The sequence below is a fragment of the Oryza glaberrima genome, chromosome 2 (assembly GCF_000147395.1).
Source record: "Oryza glaberrima chromosome 2, OglaRS2, whole genome shotgun sequence".
Taxonomy (NCBI): domain Eukaryota; kingdom Viridiplantae; phylum Streptophyta; class Magnoliopsida; order Poales; family Poaceae; genus Oryza; species Oryza glaberrima.
The window spans coordinates 14,569,084-14,585,883 of NC_068327.1; the positions used below are offsets into that span (position 1 = coordinate 14,569,084).

At 46.8% G+C, this 16,800-nt stretch overlaps 1 pseudogene; it reads left to right on the forward strand.

Moving 5' to 3' along the window:
• Positions 1–8,022: 8,022 nt before the first annotated feature.
• On the forward strand, positions 8,023–10,073 carry LOC127764783 (histone H3.3-like; annotated as a pseudogene).
• The last annotated feature ends 6,727 nt before the right edge of the window (positions 10,074–16,800 follow it).

Sequence of the window (16,800 nt, forward strand, 5' to 3'; positions counted from 1 at the left end):
TCAGCGGCTCAAGGCGGCCGGTCCACGAGACCAAGGGTCTGGATCGGCCCGAGCCGATCGGACGGTGCGGGGAGCAGCCGCCGGGCTCGGCCTCGGCTTCAAGCCGGCCGGCAAGCATGGCGAACGGCGACGGCATGCGGTCGCGGGCGATAGCAACCGGCGGCGTTGGAGGCGGCGGCGGGCGGCGCGAAAAGCGGCGGCGGCGGCCGAAGGCGACGGCGCACGCGCGAAGGACGGCGGCGCACACGGGAGAGAGGGAAAAAGGGGAGCAGAGGGGAGCCTCACCGGCGAGCACGGCGACCAGAGCGGAGGATGAAAGGCGGCGGTGACCCGGCGACGAGGAGGGGTGGACGGGCGGCGGCGACACCTATAGGAAAGGAGGAGAGAGATTAGGGGTGGAGAGGACGACCGCGACGACCAAAGTGGCCGGCCGGAGATGGATGAAAAAGGAGAGCTCACCGGCGAGCGAGGGAAACTGGGCTTCGGGGGTGATTGGCGGCAACCAAGCGGCGGCCGAGGAGCGAACAGCACCTGCGAGCGCGATGTCACATCCTAAAAATCCAAAAAATATAAATTTTTGTTTAATTGGAATTATTAGAATTGATTTTAAAAGCCTTGAAAAGAAGATCTATTTTTAAATAAAAAATTCCAATATAAAATAGGGCCAGATAAAATTTCATTAAATACTTTGCTTAATTCTATAATTCCTAGATTTTTCTGGGATTTATTTGAGCTAAGGAAGTATTTTTAATAAATGGAATTACATTTCATGAATAATTTAAATTGAAAAAGGTTTTTAAAAGTCTCCTTTGGCTTTGGGCCGAAAGTCGGCCCAAAACCCTCTCTCTCTCCCCCTCGGCCCAAGCCGGCCCAGCCCGCAGCCGAGCCGCCGCTCGCGCGCGCGCGTCCGCCCGCTGACAGGTGGAGCCCACCTGTCGGACTCTTCGTCTTCCTCGCGCCGCCGCCACCCGAAACCCTAGCGCCGCGCCGCCGCCGTCTCCTTCCAAATCCGGCCGATCCTTTCCGTTTCCGATGAAATCGATAGAGGGGAAATGATCTTCTCGATCTCCTCTATCTTTTCTCTTTTGGAATCATCGGCTAAAATCGTTTGGAAATTCGTGGATTCGAGGTTGAATCGGATCGGTCTCTCTCCTCCGAACCCTAGACTTTCCATCCCACCGCCGGTCGCCGTGGGCCTCCGTCGCCGCGTCCTAGCCACTATAAAAGGATCCCCGGTGTCTCCGCTACCCGCCGCCACCCTCGCCTTCGTCCCTCGCCGCTCGTAGCGCCCTAGCCCCGTGCAGTCTAGCGCCGCCGTCGCCGCTGTCGCTCCAGCCGTGCGCCGCCGTCGCTCCGGTCGTCGTCGTCGCTCGGGAAGGCCGCCGTCGTGGTCGCCGTCGCGTCGCCGTCCTCGTCCGCCCCTCCGCCGTCGCTGTCGACCGCCGGAACTCCGTCGCCGTCGTCAAGCCGAAGGTTGCCGCCGCTTCTTCCTCGTCGCCGACGTCGTCCGGTCATCGTCCGCCGTTGCTTTGGTCGCCGGTGAGTTCGTCGTGCCGTCCGCTACCCGTAGGTGCTCTCCGTTCGCGCCGCCACGCCGTCGTTTGCCGGCGAGCATGCGCGCCCGAGCCGCCGCCAGAGATGACGTCACCGCTGACGCCATCGGTGCCGACCGCCGTGGTCCGGCCGTGGACCGGTCGATCTCGGCCGTTCGTTTTGGATGGATCGATCTCGGCCGTTCGTTCCTGTGAACCGTCGCCGTGCACCCGGTCCACCGCAAACCCTAGCCGCTGATGCAATAAATCCTCTTTTCCTTTTCAAAAATAATTCATTATTGCGTCATAATTCAATTAAAATCCATATAAGTGTTTTAATCCGATTTAATCTTTAAAAATTCATAACTAATTCATCTTAGCTCGGATTTAGTTGGTTCAAGTCTCTAAATTTTTCTAAAATTGAGATCTACATGTTAAAAATATCCACATGTACTGTTCATGCTTGTTTATGTGCTGTTTGGGTGATTTTGCTCTTTTCTCTTTAGATTCCGACGTTTCCGGAGAGTTCGTTTTTGCAGGAGAAGAATTTGAGGAGTTCCAAGGCCAGCAAGGCAAGTCACACAGATCCCAAACAACCCTTTGAGCATGTTGATCCCGTTTAAAGCTATTGTTTCTATTCAACTATTGCCTTTATTTTCGAATGTCATTGGGTGGAATTAACCTATTGTTTGTTATAGCCCCTTTGTTCTTAATTACTTTATTCCTTGATACCTTGGGTTATTATAACTTGACTAGTTGGGCTTTATATATTGGTTCAGCTAGATATTAGATGTGATTGCTTAGCCATGCTTAGAAACTTTAGCACACTATTGGGATAACTTATGATTCACTATTATTTAATGATGGCTTAATGATAGCTCATGATGGTTAATCATAATTGGTTAATTAATTAATTTGCCAACTAAAACCTGATAATGGTGGGTTGTGAGCATATGGTTTTGATGGTCGTGCTCATGACAATTAAGGACCGGTTCACGAGTTTCGGTTGTGAAACATTAACCGTGCCAACCACAAGCCAGCGTGGGCAACGGCTTTACCTTTTGTATAGCATGGTTCATTGCGGGGCACCAGACTGAGAAGTGGCGGAGATAAGCCCACGGGGGTCGCTGGGGAGTCCATGCCTTGTTTATAAGGGGGTGATTATGATCCAGGAACGGTGCGCTATGGTGGATTGTGTTGTGCGAGGGGTACTATCACAGCTCCTTTCCGAGGTACCGTGGTGGTATCAAGGCGCATGGTGACATGTCGTGGGGCTGTGTCTTGTGGGTACAGTGGTACACCTCTGGCCAGAGTAAAACTATTCGAATAGCCGTGCCCGCGGTTATGGGCGGGTCTAACAATGTCTTTCGTGATTAGTCTCACACCTCTCACCATTATAAAAGATGCTATAACTGGTAATAATTTGATTAGCTCCTGGTTTGGAATGGTATATTCCTGGTTTGGAGATAGAACTGTGCAGCCGGGATTGGTTGTTCAGAATGGTTGGGCCTATGCAACAGGGTATGTTGTATAGCGTTGGATTAATAATGTTTAATTATTACTTAACTGTTTTATTAAATTCTGAAATGTCTATTAAATGCTGTTTATGCAAATGAAACCCTACTATGCCATCCTTTGTTATCCTGTGCATTTGCATATTTGCTGCGTGGCTTGCTGAGTATGTCATATACTCACCTTGCAATCATTCATCAGAGGAGGAGCTCTACAGTGATGCTGATGGTGTGGAGGATTAGGTGTAGCCCTGGTCAAGCTGCCTGTGGAGTGGAGTCGTCTGCGCCGTTTATTTTATTTTCCGCTGCTTAGATCTTTATTGATTGAGAGGAACTATCCACCTCCGTAATGATATTTTATTCGCTTATTAATTAAGAGTAATAATTGTACTCTATTATCAATTTGTTATTGTGTGCCTCGGCTGATTCCTGGACGAGGGTTTACACACATGTAAGCGTTTGGAATTTTGGATAGAAATTCCGGGCGTGATACGCGACGACGGCGGCTTCACGGCGCGGCAGCGGCTCTAGCGGCGGTGGCGCGCGGCCGGAGACGGCGGTAGGCGGCGGCGCAAGGGGCGAACGGCGCGGCGACGATAGGAAGCACGGGAGGGCGCGGCGAGTGCGAAAAACGAGAGAGGGGGACGTGGGGAGCGATTTATAGGTGCGGGAGGGGGCGGACGTGGCCAGGGAGGTGGCCGATTTGGCCGGCGACGTGAGGGTGGAGAGAGCGAGAATGGGGGGAGATTCAAATTCGAATCCCGCCCCTTGCGAGCGCGCGCGAGGGCCGGGAGATGCGGGGGAGAGGGCGGCGACGTGGGGAGGACGCGGGAGCGGTGCGGCGTGGGCGCGGGAGGAGCGGAGGAGGCGGCGGCGCGGCGGTTTCGGCGGCAGCGGTTGGAGCTCCGGCTCCAACAGCCGGAGGTGGGAGACGACCGACAGGTGGGGCCCACCTGTCGGCGTCCCGAGAGAGGAGGGAGGGACGGCTTGGGCCGGCCCACAAGGAGGAGGGGCCGCGGGAGAGGGATAGGCCGACGGCCCAACAAAGAAAAAGGAGGGAAAAGAGAAGAAAAAGAGAAAAAGGATTTTCCTGGGATTAAAAATATTGCGCTTGCTCATTTTTAATTGGTTAAAATTATTTCTAAGGCTCTGAAAATTCCACTAAAAATCCTGTTAATGTATTGTGACATGTGGAACCAAGAAAAATTCTACCATGCCGAATTTGATTATTAAATGCATTTATTAATTAGGGATTTAGCTCTAGGTTAATTAAGATAATTTCTTCGGGCAATTTATTTAACCAATTTTTAAAGCAAGAAAAAGGGGAAAAGCTTCAGGGTGTGACACGCACGCGCCGCCGCTCTCTGCGCTCGCCATCGCCTTCGGCCGCTGCCGCCGGCCATTGAGATGTCCGCCGCTGCCTCCCACACTGCCGCTTGCCGTTGCCGGCGCGCGCTCGCCGTCGCCGCTCCCCATGGCCGGCCGGCCGGCTTTGTGCCGAGCCGAGCCATGCCTAGCCTCACCTACGCCATCCGATTGGCCTTGGGCCGATCTATACCGTCGGTCCCGTGGACCGGCGGTGGACCACTCGTGTGGTCCTGGTCCACGGTGGACCGGCCGCCTCGAGCCGCTGAGATGCGGGGCCCGCTTGCCGGCGCCGCCCCCTCCCTTGATGACGTCAGCCCTGGGGATTTATTGCGCAATAATTAATTAAGGCCTTTTTTTTAGTAGTAAAAACACAGTTTATCTTCTAAAATTCATAACTAATTCATCCGAGCTCCGTTTAAGTCCATTCAAGTCTCAGTAAATTCATAAAAATCCCTAGAATCCATTAAAAATGGTTTTGTTTCCTGTTTCAGTAGTCTTATAGTGTGTTTTGCTTGTGTGTTTTGTTTGTCGCGTAGATTTCGGCCGTTTCGTCGATCCGCGGTTCCACGAAGACGTTGATGTGGGCTCATCAGTGCGAGAGCAAGGCAAGTCATGTGTTACAATTGATCATATTGTACCCAATTTACAAATATCCCGTATTTCTATTAAATGTTGCATTCTTTTACAATGTCATGTGGGATGGGTACCATTACTCAGCCATATATTGTTTACCTTATGCTATTGATAACTTGAGTGTCCAAATGACTAGATGTTGGTTTAGGAAATGCTTAGCTATGCGTAGTTCAACTAGTACACAAATGGGGATCACATTATTACATAGACTTTGACTATGAGCATAGCTTTGGATTGGTGCCACCGCATTGGTGTTAGTTAATTAAAATACACTGAAGGGTGGGCTGTGGGTGCATGGTTTTTCTGGTCGCACCCATGGCAATTAAGGACCGGTTCACGGGAAACCCTGGGAGACTTATCGTGCTTACCACAAGCGGGAGTGGGTAACTGCTTGATCTGAAGTATAGCTCGACCCTTTCCTAGGCACCAGTGGCGAGGGTGGGCATGATGGAGTTGGGTCGGCCGGGGTGTCCGGTTGTCCAGCTGCCGGATTCACCGCGGCGCAAGAGGGGACTGCCCACTGCCCGTTGGGGGTGGGGGTGAAACCTTAGTGTGGTGTGGATGGTTAGGGGAGGGTTATGCGGAGGATCTTGTCACGATTTCCCCCTTTGCAGTATCATGGTGATACTTCGGGGCATGGCAACATGTGTGGAATTGTGTCTTGTGAGTACAGTTGTACACCTCTGGCCAGAGTAAAACTATTCGAATAGCCGTGCCCGTGGTTATGGGCGATCAACCAGATTCACCGTGATTAGTCTCACCCCTAGTTTAGCTTAATGAACTGGTGTAGTTCAGGTGGTTGGTTGGGCTTGTTGCAACGTGGTGTAGCATTGGACAGTGATTGGTTAATGTTGATTAATTACTATAATTGTTTTACTGTTTTCAACTTCTACTTTTAAATGCCTGCTTTATGCAAATGAACCCCTAGCCTCCTTTGGTTATATCCTGCATCATACCTCCTCTTCCGGTATGACTTGCTGAGTACAGTGGGTAGTACTCAGTCTTGCTCTCTTTTTCCCCACACCAGAACTGAAGATCTTCCTAGTGGGAGCTGTCTTGTCGAAGTTGGTTTCGTCGCCGCCGTCAAGGATTGCCTGTGGAGTGGAGTCGCCCCGCTGCTGAAGTCAAGCTTCCCGGTTTAGCTCGCTTTTATCTTTTCCGTTGCATTTGTAATCTTTTCTATTTTTGTAAGACGTGGATCTGTATGTCAACAATTGTCGTTTGTATACCCTGGCTGGTCCTAGACAGGGATTTAATGCACATTCAGCTTAGAAATTCTGGTTCGTGAATTTCTGGGCGTGACAGTAACCTGGGCATAAGTCAAACACCAACATTTATCACCTGCTTTTCGTTGATCAAACCGCTGCAGTATTCTGTGACCAGATCATTCCCTTGTTACATAGAAAGAAGGAAAGACCAAAAGAGGAAAGGGCTTTGGCTTAGGAGTATGAGAAATCTTTGACAATTCCAATGCCATCCCTCTCTCATTCTAACCTGTGCATCATGGTATTCCCCACTGCAAGATTGTTGCGCGTGTGTTCTATGATTACAAACTGAACATCCCATCTTTAGAGACTGGAGATGGACAAAGCTCAGATAATCATATCCTGTTCGTTTAAAATGTAGCTAACATACCATAGCTTTTTAATAAATAGGAATTCCTGCACAAAAACATTGTTGTTAACAAGCCTGATATCACAGAGAAATGGGTGAACATTTATACTTCAGTGCTGAATTTCTTTTAACGAACATAAATATAAATATAAATGGCAAGCAGAAAATAAAGAAAGAGGAACCAGAATCTGTTGTTGTTGCGCTAGTTAATTGGAAGATCTAAAAACTGCAACAAATGATACTGTATCGAATAATCAATTGAGTATTCCATCAAGCATCTTCCATGCCACATGCATTTTGTGGGAACAAACACCAGAAGGAACAGAAGCAATTGTGAAGTTAAAAGCGAGGAAACCTAGTATTGTGCCGAACCTGGTCTGTACTCTGTAGCGTTGTGGTAGAGCATAATGTTGAAGTGTCGCACCGGCAGTCGTCTCTCTCGTTGAGCGTCTCAAGGAAGCGGTGGAAAGTCGGCTTCGGCCGCGGCAGTGGATCTAGGCGCCGGCACCGGCGGATGGAGTTGAGGTCGGAACCGGCCACGGCGGCTCCGGCGGCAGGGAAGAAGCAGCGGCTCCGGCAGCGGGGATGCGGCGACAGTCTACGCGGGGAAGAAGCACCGGCTCCGGCGATGGGGAAGAATCAGCGGCGCCGGCGGCGGGGATGTGGCGACAGTCCACGCGGGGAAGAAGCACCGGCTCCGGCGGCGGGGAAGAATCAGAGGCTCTGGCGGCGGCAATCCACGCGGGGAAGATCTCTAGAGAGGATGCGGCGGCGCGGCGGTAGAACATGCGGGGAGGAGGAGCAAGCGAGCGAGGAGGAGGAGAACTGGAGAAGCGAAGTATTCGCGCGTGGGGTGATGTCTTCGCGGGTGTAGGAGGAGGAGCGAAGTATTCGGCGTATTCGGCGTGGATGGATGGATCGTGTGGTGGTGAAATCACGCGCACAGATGGACGGTAGGGATCAATCCGAATGATTTGGCATGTAGGATTGGAGGTGGGCAACTCCTCCTTTTTATATTATAGATATAGATATAGATATAGATACATATGGCATGATTTGTCTTGATAATCTACAGTGAAAGGAAACAATTTTTATCCAAAGGAGGATTACCATCATAAATTCGCAGGAACCAGGAAATCCTTGTGTTAGTAGCGCCAGCCAATAGCAGTGCGGCGTGCATCGACACCGATCCGTGCCACCAACCAAACCATCTCAGCCGTCGATTAATTAAATGCAACGGTAATCAATCGAGCTCTCGTTAAATAAAGACTAATTAATAAGTCGGTTTATGGAACGGTAAATTAGCCCGCCCGATCGCCTATAAATTAGCCCTCTTCTCCGGTCAGATCTGCACACCAAAACATACCTGAGGGGGATTTTCGGAGGCAAACACAGCCATAGCAGTTGCTGCACTCGTCGAACTGTGAGAGGTATAAAATAAGTTATCATTTTTTTAATCTAATGAAATTCCTTGTCCTACTAATTAACGTGTTCTTCAATCGATCTCCACACTAGTTAGTTTCCTGTAAATTGTACTAATAATAAGCATCTCTCTGTCTGTAACATCCCGGTTTTCCTCTTTTTTTTTAGTTTGTACGGGTCTTTTAAAATTTGAATTGGTGTTTATTTTCTTAGTTTAACTTAATCGAGATATTTAAACAAGATTAGATTTATTGCGACTAATTAATTATAAAGCCATAATTGCTCGGCCATTTGTTTATTTTTTTTCTCAATTTTGACGAAAAATGTCTTACTTTCATGCATATCTAAAGACTTTTTAGGCTTGCTCTCTACACTTTCCGAACCATGTTTCAGAGTTCCAAATTTATTCCAAGAATTTATTGGCAAATATCCGCATTGTCCTTTTTGACCCTTCTTCTTCCCCTTCTCCTTTTCTATTTTCTTCCCAATTCTTCGCAACTTGTAACCTCCCTTCCTGATCCGGACTCCTCCTCTACTCCAAAGACCCGAAACACTGTTGTCACCGGTTTGTTTCCAGAATTGTTAGCCGTTGAATCATCGCCCCTCCACCTCTTCTACCCTCTTCAAATCTGTTGGGCCAATCAAGCGCCACCATTATTCATCTACGACGCTAATTAAGGTGTTCTTTTTTTTTTCTGGATTAGAATTTTTTTTTTTGTTCTTGGCGCTAATTAAGGTCTTAAGTCTAATCTTAATTAACATTATTATTATTTCGTGAACGTTGTAATTAAGTTTTTGGATCTGCGTGAGGTTTGTAAACCGGAGAGCTCCCGCCGTTCTTGTTCATATTATAGGGTCTTCAAAATTGTTGTCTTAGCGTTATAGCCAATGTGGATAATGTGCATATTCTTGTCTATATGGATTGCAGGATGGCTCGTACTAAGCAGACAGCTCGGAAATCCACGGGAGGAAAGGCCCCTAGAAAGCCACTCCGTGCTGTATGTACAAATGCTTTGCCAAAAATGATTACTACAATACTAATTAATTTTGTTTCACTTGTGAACGATGCATCTTTACAATTAATCGATCGACATGCAGATAGCCGCTGTTATGCCTGCTCCGTCCAGCAGAGGAGTCGCTCGAAAGTCCGTTCCGTTCATCGGAGTTAAGAAGCCTCGCCGACACCGTCCTGGAACCGTAGCCCTTAGGTAGATACATGATTCTTTTCTTCAATGATGACAGAATTCAATCCAGCATCTATGTCAAAGATGTACATGTCCCAGCGCCACGCTATAGCTGTTTTTTATCTTCTAAAGAACTGAACGATGAAGCAAATTAATTAATTGTTTGAGCGATCTTTCCATAGCATATATGCATGCATGCTTAACTCTCTCCATAAGTAATTCTGCTGCAGTTATATTATATTATATTTATTTGAATTATATCATATATATACGATTGCAGGGAGATCCGAAAGTATCAGAAAAACACGGAGCTGCTGATAAGGAAGCTGCCGTTCCAGAGGCTCGTCAGGGAGATCGCACAGCACTTCAAGGTAACCAAACGTTTAAATTATGCCGATCGACTCATTCTATTCTAAGGATGCTTGTACGTACGTTAATTGATTTTTGCGATGTTTTGGTGCGGTGCAGCACGACATGAGGTTCCAGAGCCACGCGGTGCTGGCGCTGCAGGAGGCGGCGGAGGCTACCTGGTGGGTCTGTTCGAGGACACCAACCTCTGCGCCATCCACTCCAAGCGCGTCACCATCATGTCCAAAGACGTTCAGCTCGCCAGGAGGATCCGTGGCGAGAGGCTCTGAACCCCGCTTTACAATGGCCTGATTCATATCTGCTACTTCTACTGTTCTACAGATATATAGGGCGGGCGAACTTAATTGACGTTTGTTTGTTTAGTTTCTGTTCAACATTATGAGTACTCGTCAGCTAGCAAATAGCCGTGACTTATGACAAGTTAAGCCTCAAAATTTCATTTGCAGCCAATTTCGTTTGAGTTTTCCTGTTACTCTTACGAATATAATCTCTCCTACGAATACACAAGAGAATCTCTTGTGTGTCACTAACTTTTTCGCTCGTCTAGCAATTTTGAATTTATTATGCTAGCAAATTAAGTGCATGTGCGTTGCTAAGGAAATAAATTTATGGTTGCAAACAAAACTGAATGCTCCAATAAATTCAAGTAAACAACATGATTATTACATTGCTAAAACATGTAAATGATATTTACAAATTACATATATACTAGCTGGGTGTCCGTGCGTTGCAACGTGAAATAATATATATCAATTTCAAATTATATGAGGTGAAAAGATGTTAAATAATCATTGAGTGAAAATTTGTTGAACACGGTTAAAAATCTGGCAAATCGAAGAGACTACAAATCAAAATTGTTCTGTAGTTTAATTCAGATTAATTTCAATACAAAAAATCTATTACCACTACACAATCAGAGTGTAAGCTTTCTGGCATATAAAACAATCTCATGGTGTTTAATATTTAGAACATAGTAGTAGATAGAAGAATGCTATGGAAATTTAATATCTAGAACATCAAGCATACCTAGATATAGTATTTGTCATGGATGAGCTGCAGATCTCCCTATAACATACCTCCCGTACAAATACATTGGCATTGCCATAAACTATCACCAATTCACCCCAAACAACATGACATTTCCCTTTTTTTCTATTCACATGTACCAGTCTTCTGAACATCATAAAAAATCATGATCTATGTGCATATAACAAACTATTATATATATTACAAAATGAAAATTATCTCCAGAGATTACAGATGAATGCTATATTTTTAAATCAAATGATAGGGACTGAATTGAAATAATCAAATACAGTCCATTAAAGACATGTATCAAACACCACAAAAATCAAGAGAATTATGCCACGAGTTCACTTGTAATGAACGTACTAATCTCTATCCACGTCTCCAGCATTACACAATATGCTATCTATCATGAGAGATTGTTGATCTCAGAGCATACAAAGTAATAAAGTGAAGTAGCACATCAGTCCACTGCTCTTTCAAATTCAATCTTCGGATGACCCTTAAGAGTTCTGCGAGAATAATTCCAGATCAGTGATAATAACAGTGCAAAACATGGACTAACCAATTTAGCATCATAGATCCTGAAGAATTAATTATGTTTTTCTCCTTTTGCAATACCACCTGATGCATAAAGAACTACACTATATCTGGACAAGTTCAATTATGGAGAATGCCATGACAAACCATGTCTTACATTTCTTAGTGAAGGGAGCATAAATACAATATAGGAACAACACAAAAAAGAAGTGTATTGTCTCATCACCCTGAATTGTGCAACACATTTTGGTCCCGTTCTTTTCTCCAACATGAGTTGGATAAAGATTAGGATTTTCGTGGCACGTTTTTCAAACTGCTAAACAGTGCGTTTCATGCGAAAAATTTCTATACGAAAGTTGCTCTAAAATATAATATTAATCTATTTTTCAAGTTTGTAATAATTAAAACTCAATCAATCGTACATTAATACCACCTCGTTTTGCGTAAAAAAACCTAATATTCATCTTCATCTTCGTCTTCATCTTTAGGAGAAAAGACCACCTTTTAATGCCATCACCTAAATTCAGTTACTGAAACTTTTCTCTATGTTAAAAATAGCAAGGTAATATGAATAAGGTATTATATATGTGGAGTATTTTCAGCCGCCGCCCATGCACGTGCGCCGCTCCTTTCTCGCCGGCCGCCATCCGCGCATGCGCGCTGCTCCTCTCCTCTCCAACCACCGCCCGTGCAAGCGTGCCGCTCCTCTCCTCCCGCAGCCCGGTGCCCGCGCGCTGCTCCTTTCTCACTGGCTGCCCCGTCCTTCGCCGCTTCGGTCGATGGCCGCCCATCCCGCTCAACCGGGACAAAAGATGGGCATCTTTAGTCCTGGATTGGTTGTCCCGTTTATGTACCCGGGATTAAAAGGGGTTGTGAACCGTGAGTAAAGATGGGTTCCCTACCAGTAATAATATCTTAAGGCATCACAAGTTCATAACTGACAAAATATTGTCAGTACAAGTATATCTCACCAACAGGTTTCGTCCCTGGTAATTACGTGTATCATCACCAACATCATTATATAATCCTTGGTACATACATGTATCATGTACTTATGTCGCATCGTCTCTAGTATTTATATTAAATGTATCATCATTGATATATACCTACATTGTATCATCGCCAACACCTATATGATACCAGCTAAAACGTACCAAAGAAACCACTGGTACCTATGTGTATCATCACCCGTATCTAACAAGCATACCTCTAAGTATCATCGATGTATTATTACGGTACCAACATGTATCATCACGAATCCCTACGTGTAAACTTCTACCACGTGTGGTCGGCGACGACTTCATCTCCACCGCCGAGCTCGCGCGCTCTATGGCCGACGCCTCCCCCGCACGCGTGGCCACGGTCGGCGACCTCTACTCCCGAGCGTGTTCGGCGATGCCTCCCCCGCACGTGCACCGTTCCTCTCCACTCCGGCTGCCACCCGTGCACGCGCGTCCTCCCGTCAGCCGGCACCCGCGCGCCGCTCCTTTCTTGCCGGCCGTTGTTCGCGCACACGTGACGCTCCTCTCCTCTCCAGCCGCCGCCCGTGTACGCGCGCCGCTCCTCTCCTCCCGCCGGCCGGCACCCGCGCGCCGCTCCTTTCTCGCCGGCCGCCCCGCCCATCGCCAGCCGCCCGTCTCGCTCAACCGGTCGGAGAAAGAGAGGATAGAGAGAAGAGGGAAAAGTGAGGTCAAAGAGGCCCACTGATAGGTGGGCCTGTGGCAGAAGGGAGAAAAAAAGAAGGAAGAAGGGAGAAAAAATAAAAAATTTCCTTGTCATCGTCCACGTGGCATGCCACGTAGGTAAGATCACGGTCAAACGAGGCTTTGGACCGAGATGATACATTAAACCAAGTTTAGGGATCTCAATACTCATTTTGCTTGCAAGTTCATGGACCTAAGTGAAACATCGTTACAAGTTTAAAGACCGCTAATGTAATTATTATTACAGTACCAACATGTATCATCACAAATCCCTACATGTAAACTTCTACCACGTGTGGTCGGCGACGAATTCATCTCCACCGCCAAGCTAGCGCGCTCTATGGCCGACGCCTCCCCCTGCACGCGTGGCCACGGTCAGCAACCTCTCCTCCCGGGCGTGGTCGGCGACGCCTCCCCCACACGCGCACCGCTCCTCTCATCTCCAATCGCTGCCCGTGCACGCGCATCCTCCCGTCGGCTGGCGCCCGCGCGCCGCTCCTTTCTCGTCGGCCGCTGTTCGTGCAAGCACACCACTCCTCTCCTCTCCAGCCGCCACCCGTGCACGCGCGCCGCTCCTTTCTCGCCAACCGCCGTCCACGCACGCCCGCCGCTCCTCTCCTCTCCAGCCGCCGCCCGTGCACGCGCACTGCTCCTCTCCTCCCGCCGGTCGGTGCCCGCGCACTGCTCCTTTCTCGCCGACCGCTCCGCCGGTCGCTGCTTCAGTAGCCGGCCGCCCATCCTGCGTAACCGGCCGGAGAGAGAGAGGATAGAGAGAAGAGGCTAATGTGAGGTCAGAGAGGCCCACTGACTGGTGGGCCAATGGCAGAAGGGAGAAAAAAAAAAGAAGGAAGAAGGGAGAAAAAATAAAAAAAATTCCACGATACTCGTTTTGCTTGCAAGTTCGTGGACCTAAGTGAAACCTCGTTACAAGTTTAAGGACCGCTAGTGTAATTTACTCTTATTTGATCTGTGAGTTTGGCACGAAATCAATATGCAAACAATGAAAAAAGAAAAGAAAAAAACTCTTTAGTCCCGGCTATTTCAACCGAGACTAAAGATGGGCATCTTTAGTTCCGGATTGGTTATCCTGGTTGTGTACCAGGGATTAAAAGGGGTTGCGAACCATGAGTAAAGATGGGTTCTCTACCTGTAATAATATCTTAAGGCATCACAAGTTCATAACTGACAAAATATCGTCACTAGTACAAGTATATCTCACCAACATGTTTTGTCCCTGGTACTTACATGTATCATCACCAACCTTATTATATAATCCTTGGTACATACATGTATCATGTACTTATGTTGCACCGTCTCTAGTATTTATATTAAATGTATCATCATTGATATATACCTATGTTGTATCATCGCCAACACCTATATGATACTAGCTAAAACGTACCAACGAAACCACTGGTACCTATGTGTATCATCACCCATATCTAACAAGCATACCTCTAAGTATCATCGATGTATTATTACGGTACCAACATGTATCGTCACCAATCCCTACGTGTAAACTTCTACCACGAACCTCGACATAATCTAGAATTTTTATTTTATTTTTTTGAAGAAAAAAGTATACTTCATCGTTTTCATATTATAAGACTTTCTAGCATTGCCAACATTCATATATATGTTATGCTAGAAAGTCATATAATATGAAACGGAAGGAGGATGTAACACAATTTTGTTTATCATAATGTGCCACCATTTTTTCCTCAATTTGAAGAAAAATTAAGTACTCATATGATATTTAACGATTTGCTATATCTTTCCAAGGTACTACACTACTGTATACCTGTGTTATTACTTGTAGCGTTTAAGATTACCTGTGTTATCCTATAATAAACCTATACAATGCATCCCCACTTAGTGTAGTTAATAGCAATTCTCTATGTTGTGGTGAAGCCTTGTCACCAACAAAAACCACAACCATCTAATTGTCACCAATGAAATGATAGCCATCCGACCTAATCGCAGAATTTTTTTATTTTAAATTTTTTATTAAAAGTTTACAAAAATAATTTTCTATTTTAAAAATTGACAAAACTAATCTCCCGCCGCCCTCTGGGAGGACGAGTTTTAAAAATCGCCCTCCCGGAGGGCGGGAAATCTGACGTGGCAGACGACCGTTGGCTCTCGGGCGACGGTCGTCAATAGGGGGCGTGCAGTTTTGCAGGCGGCCCCCTTGCCGCCCTCTCTAAGGGCGATCTTACACTTGCCGACCTTACACAGAGCGATTTTACACAATTGAGGGGGCCGCCTGCAAAAGGGCAGCGAGTGGCCTGGAATTTTGCAGGCTGCCCCTTTGCCCCCCCCCCCCCCCCACCCCCCTCCCCCCCCCCCCCCCCCCACACACACACACAATAAAACCCCTTCCCCCTCTCTGAATTTTTATTATAATCACTCAAAATTCCAAAAAAAAGAAAAAGGGAGGGGTGAGGGGTAGAAGAAGGGGAGCGGCAAAGCCCTGCTGGTTTGCTCACTTCATCATCTGTAAATACATTGTGTTTTTAATTTATGTTGTATTTTAGTTTTAGTTCCATATATTTTAGTACATCTGTAGAACACAACACATTTGTATAGATCTAGGGCACAGAAGATATTAGTAGGAATTGAGACATAGACCATAGTGTTAATTGTAAAATGTAGTTTAGTTTGATCTAGAGCACACCATCCCTAGCTCCAATCCGGCTGAAAAATATACCATCCAATACTTACAAAATTTTACATACTATGTTTGTTTCTATAAGATCATTAACCTAACACTTCAAAGTCACACACCGCCTCCTCGGCCTCCAATTTGACTGCAAAGTATTCATCTAAAATTTTTAAAAAAAACTACCTAATTTTCCTGTTTTCAGACTCATTATTTACCTAATTTTCTTCGGTCAAATACGATATTTTACATCAAACAAATCTACAAACATTACTCATGTTTTCTTCGTTTTCAATATGATTATTTAGCAAATTTTTATAACAAACGATTCAATACAAAAACATAACAAAATAAATCAAAAACATTACAACTATGATTTTTTTGGCTGTTGGTCCCTCAACAGTACAAAATTGCCCTCCCAGAGGGCGGCAAGGGGGCCGCCTGCAAAAAAAATCCACGCCCTCTCGCCGCCCTCTTGTAGGTGGCCCCTGCACAGTTTAAAACCGCCCTTGCCGAGGGCGGCAAGGGGCCCGCCTGCAAAATGTCCTGTCCTCGGTTGACGGCCATCGTCCGAGAACCAACGGCCGTCTGCCACGTCACATTTCTCGCCCTCTGGGGAGATTAGTTTTGTCATTTTTTGAAATAAAAATTTTTTTTGTAAAACTTTTAATTAAAAAAATTAAAAATTAAAAAATTCCCTAATCACAACTGGTTGCACATGTGCAGACCGGAAGGCCCAATATCAAAAAGCCCAATTCTAGGCAGCTATGCTTCCTCCTCCTCCCGTAACCTCCCCATGAGGCCATGACATAACAGCGTGGCGCCTGCCTCTCCTCCCTACGTCTCCACCGATAGCTCTTCCTCCCAAGTCCCAATGATGGAGAGGCTTGGCTTGCTGCTAGCCTGCTACTAGGGAAGCTCGATCAGCACCCTCAGCAGCTTCCTCACCCCAGCTCCACCACCCGCGGCGTTTCTCTCTGTTGGTTGGAGCCGGCAGGGAGCACATCCGCTTTGCCGACGCCTGGTGGATGGTGGCGCCTCCGCTACCCCATCCCACTTCCTCTCCTTTCCCTCCCGCCCCACTCCGCGGGAAAGCCGGAAACTGCTGATGCCCCTTCATGAATATCATCAATACATTTATCCCATCGCATATAGCAGGAACGTCATGGCGAAATCATCATGGTTGTTCACTTATTAGCGGGAAAATGCGGCTTGAATCCATACAAATTCAGCTCC